Raw genomic sequence first — 7,593 nt, 5'->3', positions numbered from 1 at the left:
TGCTAATTAGCCTCCGAGTTAGTTAGGAGAGTAGTGGCTCCGGAGTTCAACCGGAGGGGAGGGTAAGACATGACTTGACACGATTTGGGTAGAGAAGAAGAAGAAAAGTATTTTAACATCCTAGGAAACTATCCCAAGAGACCTTAAAGATCTATCCGACGAGGAGAGTTGAACTGAAGACCTGCTATTCAAGAGGGAAATGGCACAACCGATCTACCACACTTGGCTTATTCTATGTGCTGAGGCTAGAGGAGCGTGGGTCAGAGCTTCAAGGAGCCCGCAGCCTACTTCGTGTTAAATAGAGCCTTCTCATCTTTCAAGTAGGGCAGCACATGTTTGGGTCGATAATCATTAACCAAAAAACTCATGAGGATGTGATAGAGCTTGCTCATCTTTCAAGTAGGGCTCGGGTCGATTCCTTAGGATGTGGAGGGCACGGCAGTGCACTTTTATTAACCCCACAGGCGAAGGCGCAGATGAAAGCAGGTATATATTGCTTCAGGACCCTCGTGGATTCTTTATCTTTGCGCTTGGGGCAATGACGCAGTTAGTGAGGGTTTCCCGAGACGCGTCAATTGCTGGTTGAAAACTATTTCCAAACCCCGTCCGCGGCTCTCTCCCAAGGGGGCTTCGGACAATTTTTGGAAGGCCTGTTCCGCACAGGCCTCTCACAATCATGAATTAACGGGATACAGCACGGGCAACCTCTGCTGCCGTAACGGATTCTCTTACGAGTTACGTTCTCTCTCCATACTCCTAACATCCTTGGATTCTACATGTTTACGTAGCGATCATGTTGCGACCTGCGAACAAGATCTGCTAATTTTACCACTTTCTGTGAGCAGATCTACGGGATAATGGAAACTTTGAAACAGTGTGGAATCAAGGCAGCTCTACAGTCAGCACCGGAAAGTACTAGAATATGAAACATCCCATCTATCTATCCCTAGAAGGCACGCGTACATTCACGCCTCTTACAACGATCTTTGCAACCACCAACGGACAAGAGATTGGGAGGACCATCAACATACATGACCACATAGATGGTTGTGTCCAACCTCCTAAGACCCACACATGTGACCTCATAAGTATTTGACCCTTGACATGACCAACAAAGTCGTGTTTGCCATATCAACATTTGCATGACGAATACTTATGGAACTCCATACATATATGACCATAAACATCACCCTATCCCACAACGTACGACCAAATATGTGACCATAGATAAATCCATACTTGTTTGACAATACATTAGGCCATAAAGAACACTCTCTGAGTAGGGTAATAGTCCCCCATGTGAAAATAGAGATCCATACACATGTAAGAGGACTTGCATAGTCCCCACTGCGAGACAGACATGCAAACACGTACATGGCTATACATTGTTGGCCATAAATTTGGATCCATGTGTTAAAACGCGTCAATTTATGTATAGCTGTGGAGGGATTACCCAAATATGAGAGAGAGAGAGAGAGAGAGAGAGAGTGAGTTATTGAGTGCTATTGGCCAAGCAACACACTCACACATGTGTTTTGGGGATCACCCAACACTACTTGAAATTGCTCAAATGGCACTTTACAGCAGATTTCTAGAAATTACTTTAAAAGCACTTCTCAAAGTGCTTTGTCAGTGCTACTTCATACTACACATATGTAGGACTTTATTACAATTGTTAGAGTGCTTAAAACCTATTTTACGCAATTTTTGAAAGTACTTACAAGTATTTCAGAATCACTTTTTAGCAGTCCACCGAAGCACTTTCCAGTAGTCTATCGTTTCTAACTACTTCCAGGGACAAAAAGTGCTTTCCTACATACGCCTTGAGTTTCTCTTGTATCTTATGGTGGTATCACAATAATTTGTTGTCCTCACTCTCTTGTCATAGTGACTCACATTGATCCTAGAACTTTCCCAATTAGATCACTTCTTCCGTTGGCGAATTGCACACATGCTGCCATGAGGCAACATGCATACCTACTACATGTGATGCAAAATGGAGCAAGCTCACCATCCCGGGGTATTCACTAAGGGTTATCATATGCTATCACGTAAATGTGCAATTGGGGGGTTTTGTAAGGCCAAAAAAAATGTAGATTTTATAGAGGGAAGTCCTGTGCATAGGGGTAAATAAGGTAGTTTGAACACACACACAAGTGACATCTCCCTAGTACTACTAGTGAATCCCCTGGGCTCACCATTTGCAAGCGCCCACATATTTTGCATTGCAATTACTTGTTGCGATTGTATTGGGGCTGGAGGTCAACTACCATGACAAACTACTCCTGGTGGTCATGGATATGTGGGACTTTATGCTCTCGAGATTGCATAAAGAAATCTCAAGCATAGAGGTATACATGGTGCAATCTAAGCCTTGGTGCATTTTCATCTAGATCTTCCATGGCACATATGCTCTCTAGATTGGGACAGAAACAAACAAATAGAGATACATTTCTAAGTACAATCTTCAAGCATAGAGGTACATGTGGTGTGATCAAAAGCTTGGTGCATTGTCATGTGAATTTTCCTTGGTGTGTGCGCTCTGTCTAGACCACAATTAGCTTAAAACATAATTAAAATAAATTTATAGACGTAGTGCAATTGAAATGACCAAGGGAGTTGGAATTATAGTTGATTATGGAGTACAGTAGTGAGGGCTCTTCCCAATGAAAATTGAACCACAAAAACTTGCATTTCTGACATGTAACTAAATGAAGGGAGGAAATTGAGAATTGTTGACCCACATATCTAGGGACTTATTTTGACTATTTAAACAATTCAAAAAATTACCTGCTTGGGAGGTATCCCTAATGCTCCACTTTGTATGTATTAATGAGAATCTTATTTGAGATTCCATTTTTTTTTTCTCTTGCCATGTTTGTCGCGCCCACCATCGCCTCTACTGCTGTCACACAACAAGCTCTCCCGTGCACTCTGCGCTCTTCAGCATGCCCTGCTAAATTGACAAAGTGCAAGCATCTGTCTTGTGATGCCTACTTGGAAACCCCCGCCCCCCCACATTCACGATGTCTGTCAGTGCATTAGATAATGATTCTCTCGATGCTGATGTCATCATCAACCACACAACACATATCCTTCTTCTCTAGACTTGCTAGCGAATTTGTCAGGTATGACACACAAACCGTCTCTTTTTCCATCTGCAAGTCTGCACGTGAGAGAGAGAGAGAGAGAGAGAGAGAGAGAGAGAGAGAGAGAGAGAGAGAGAGAGAGAGAGAGAGAGAGAGAGAGAGAGATGCAGACCATGACCCAATATCTTCTCATAGGAGGATATCTTCTCATTCCTTTGAATTTCATCCTTGCGTCCGTGCCTTGAAATTCAGTTCTCTCACCCTCTAAAAGGGGATGGAAGGGTCGGACTCACACAGGCTAAATAACCTTTGCTCTGCAACGATTCCCATAGCCAACCCACCATCCACATCACCTTGCTGCAAAAGGCTACCCATACGATAACAAAAAGCTCCCACGGTTGGCAGCTCCATTGCATGCTTTCCCCTCATCCTTACTCTTGCCTGACCCCTCTCATAGCACCTACCTCCCTTGTGCACGTCCTTTACCCTCGCCCGACATGTCGCGCCCCTTCCCCGTTTGTCCCTCGCCTCGCATGACGCAGTACATCAATGGAGATTAATTTTATTTTTCAATTTTATTAGCTTCATTTGTCAAAAAAATCATTAATTAAGAAGGAACCCCCCCCCCCCCCCCCCCGCTCTTGTTAACTTTGTGCACATGAAGGTTCCATTCGGTGCAAAGAGAAACTTCATCTGTGTAGCAAAACAGAGTGATAGCTTTGTAGCTCTTTTGCTCTCTCTCTCGCTCTCTCTCTCTCTCTCTCTCTCTCTCTCTCTCTCTCTCTCTCTCTCTCTCTCTCTCTCTCTCTCGTGCATACGCCTACTGTTGGGGTAAGCCCAACTTGTGGGAAAGATCTCTAGCCTAACCCTAATTTCCATTGCTCTAACCCTAACCCTCATCGTGTGGAGCTTAAGGTTTCATCCACCATAGCCTAGCTCACTAATGACGCTTAGGGTAGAGCACCCCAATTCTAACAAGTAGTATCAAATCTTGCAATGCGATTAATATTTCCTAGTCATGCTAATCGATTCGCATCTACTAACCCCTTTTGTGCTAGATCTTGTGAGTCACCTCTTGCTCACAAGTTTATCAAATGGATGTCATTACAGCTTTCTTACATGGAAGAGATTTATATGCAGCAACCTGAAGGGTTTGTGCTAAAGGGCAAGGAACATTTGTCTGTAAGCTTCTGAAAAGTCTCTATGGCTTGAAGCAATCATCCAAACAATGGTATCAAAATTTTGATTCATTCATACGTTCCCTAGGCTATAAGCGCAGTATGAGGATCCATGTCTTTATGTGAAAAGACAACCCAATGGACAACTTATTATGCATATTCTTTCCATTTTTAGGAAATCTTTTCTCTAGTGGTCAAGATGACCACACTGAGAATGTTGTTTTCTTTGGTTGCCACTGAAGATATGGAGCTTGATCAAATGGATGTCATTACAGCTTTCTTACATGGAAGAGATTTATATGCAGCAACCTGAAGGGTTTGTGCTAAAGGGCAAGGAACATTTGGTATGTTTCCATTATTATGGTCTCCCACATTGGCCATCAAGTGGGAGAATGTTAGGTTTAGTGGCCATGTGGCCAATCTCCCATCACTAACTGCTACTAATACTATGTGTACATCTATACATTTGTGTGAGCCACTAACACTAAGTACAATGTGTATTGTGCCTTAGTGCATAAGATAGAGAAGAAAGAAAGGGGTCACACAGTGTGGTGTGACGTCTCTCCCCCTCCAACATGCATGAGTGGCTATGGTGGTGCGTATGTGAGTATGTGTGTGCACTCAGGTATCTTCTTCATCATCATTTTTGACTCCTCATCTGAATCAAAATCTTGATCTTCATATCAATCCTCATCACTATCTTCGTCTTCATCTTGATCCTCATCAAAATATTCCTCTTCTAAATCTGAATAATGCTTGGATTTCTTCTTCTGACTCTTCTTTGCTCACTTGTCCCATATCTTCTTTCAACTCTCATTGCTACATCCACCAAGTACCAAAGTCCCGTGGTTGGGTGAGAGGTGCATGAATTGCAATAGCACTCTTAAGATGATTCCTTAAACCTCTACAGAAGTAATCACCCAACTGCTCCCATGAGGGTCTTTGATTTTCTTGCATTCTATTCATCAAATTCTTGAAGTATTGTGCATAATCTTCCATCAATAAATCTCTTTGTTTAATTTTCTTGATCTTCTTCAAGACATCTTTAGGGGTCTTTTATGCCCTAAATCTTGCCAAAAATTGGTCTTCAAATTATCATAATTTGGAAAAGCTGCCATTCCATACTGCATGAACCATATCATGGATTTCACCTATAGCGGGGCTGCAAAATGCTCCTTCTTAATTGCATAATTATATAGCACATCATACCCACTTGCAAACCACCTAGTCTCAAACTACCCCACATATGGCTGTCAGTGTAATGGAAATGGCCTATTAACTTTGAGAATAGTGGAATTAAGAGAATTAGAGTGAGCATTTTTGTGAGACTACTTTGAGAACATAGAGGGTGAATTTAATTAGCGGTAGCAACATAACCATTATACTTAGAGAAAGAGTTAGAAAACATGACAACAGTTGAGGACCGGATTTATGTGGAGCCAGTCCCCCCTCCAAAAGGCTTTTGTATTATCCCTTTAACTTTAGCAATTACCCATCTTGTTTGTCTTTCCTTGCTCCTACAGGGTACTTTGAAAGTATATATTAAGTTTGTCTTCATCTCTCTCCAGCTTTCCTTCATTAAACAGATCAAGGAAAAGAAAGTGATATTGACCCTTCAATTACCCCTCCCTTCTTCCCTTCACTAAGGTTGGAAGCGAGAGAGAAAGATGGGAAAATACTCTTTCCTTTGGTTTAGAGCGAGCCTTGGCCCTCCTTGGGTGGAGAGAGAGAGAGAGAGAGAGAGAGAGAGAGAGAGAGAGAGAGAGATTTTATTATCGTCCTCAGAGGTCAAATATGACATATGGGACCAAAGTTACATGTGATGTAGTATGTGTATGGCTGATGAGTGACTTGATGCTCCAAAATTGTGGTGATGAGAGTCGCAATAGAGAGCCCACACTTTGGCTAGGAGAGGAAAGTGTGTAGGTCTACATCATGGCTGAAAATGTGAGAGAAGCAAGTTCGGATGTGACCAAAAGCTGAGCACTCTAGTAGTGTGTGGTACTCAGACTCTCGAACTTGCAGTGAGCATAATGTGCAGATTCAATTTGACTCTTCTTCATTGCCCCAATGCCCTGTCTCGCATCGAAGGAAATGGGAGCTAAGACGAATGCCTGTGATAGTGCGTATCGCCGACAAGGGGATAGGCTCAAGCATGTATGTGTGAGTACGGTTTCCTCTTTCAGGGAAGAACATGGTTTTGTAGTTGGGGGCAATATGGGTGGTGTAATGTATGAAGCGTGACCCACCGGATTTCTCCTAAGCCATAATACATTGGCATTGTAGAAAAGCTTCATCACTTGGGGGTGAATTGAAGCATCATGTAGCAAGTGGAATGCATCCCATCTCCCAAACCACTTCTTTATGTCTTGCATACATCCCGTGCTCAAGATCTTGCTTTTATGCGTCTTTTGAACTTTTTTGCTTGCTTCCCATGCAATTGTAGGAAGTCGATGTGAGGGGTTTTGATGCATCTTTATCATGTACTCCACAACTCTTTCCATGCCCATAACCTCAATTGGAAGACATCCCGACTTGAGAAGTAGGATCATATATGGTGTTTGTGTCTTCACTTGGAGAAAGTTTGTAAGAAAACGCTTTTGGACATTCTCAAACTCTTTCCAAGTAGACTTTGACATGCTCCCGCCCCACACTTCAACTCCATAAAGAAGAACCGGTGTCACCAATGCATCAAAAAGATACTTCTTGAGAACCCAACACTTGATGTTTCCCGCATTACACATATTCTCAAATGCATAATATGCTCTCTTTCTCGCTTCCATACAACGCATAGCACATTCATGCCACTTGTGATTGGACGGAACCTCAAGGCCAAGGCACTTAAATCTCTCAACTACTTCAAGTGTCTCATTGTTGTACACAATGCATGGCTTCTCCTTTTGGTTGGTTTTCACAAGAATAACCTTTGTTTTGGATTCATTCACAATCATCCCACTATGCAAGCAAAAGCTCTCAAGGACAACCATAAGCTTTTGTGCATCTTCTCAAGTGTGTGCTAGAAGCACTACATCATCCGCATACAAAAAAATCATGATTACCGCATTGCAAATAGTGACCTCTTCAATGCCTTCTTCTTGCATAAAGTCAAGTACCATTTGTTTCAATTGATCGATGCATAGACCAAAGAGAGTTGGTGACAACAGACTTCCTTGTTTAACCCCAATAGTGCTTACAAAATATTTTGAAATTTCTCTTTCCATGCGCAATTGACAAATCACCTTCTCATAGATTTGAGAAACCGCAAGCATAAACTACTTGTCACTTGGAGTTCTTCCATCCTTCTCCACAAATTGTTACATGGAATC

General features: G+C 42.4%; 1 non-coding gene across 1 annotated transcript; it reads left to right on the top strand.

Annotated features, from left to right (window-relative positions):
• The first annotated feature begins 520 nt into the window (after positions 1-520).
• Positions 521-665, top strand: LOC147461210 (U4 spliceosomal RNA). Its single transcript, XR_015187702.1, has one exon. It is a non-coding gene; the product is annotated as a U4 spliceosomal RNA (small nuclear RNA).
• The last annotated feature ends 6,928 nt before the right edge of the window (positions 666-7,593 follow it).

The sequence above is a fragment of the Adiantum capillus-veneris genome, chromosome 3 (genome assembly GCF_014529385.1).
Source record: "Adiantum capillus-veneris isolate H3 chromosome 3, ASM1452938v2, whole genome shotgun sequence".
NCBI lineage: Eukaryota > Viridiplantae > Streptophyta > Polypodiopsida > Polypodiales > Pteridaceae > Adiantum > Adiantum capillus-veneris.
This window is presented reverse-complemented; position numbering and strand designations above follow the sequence as displayed.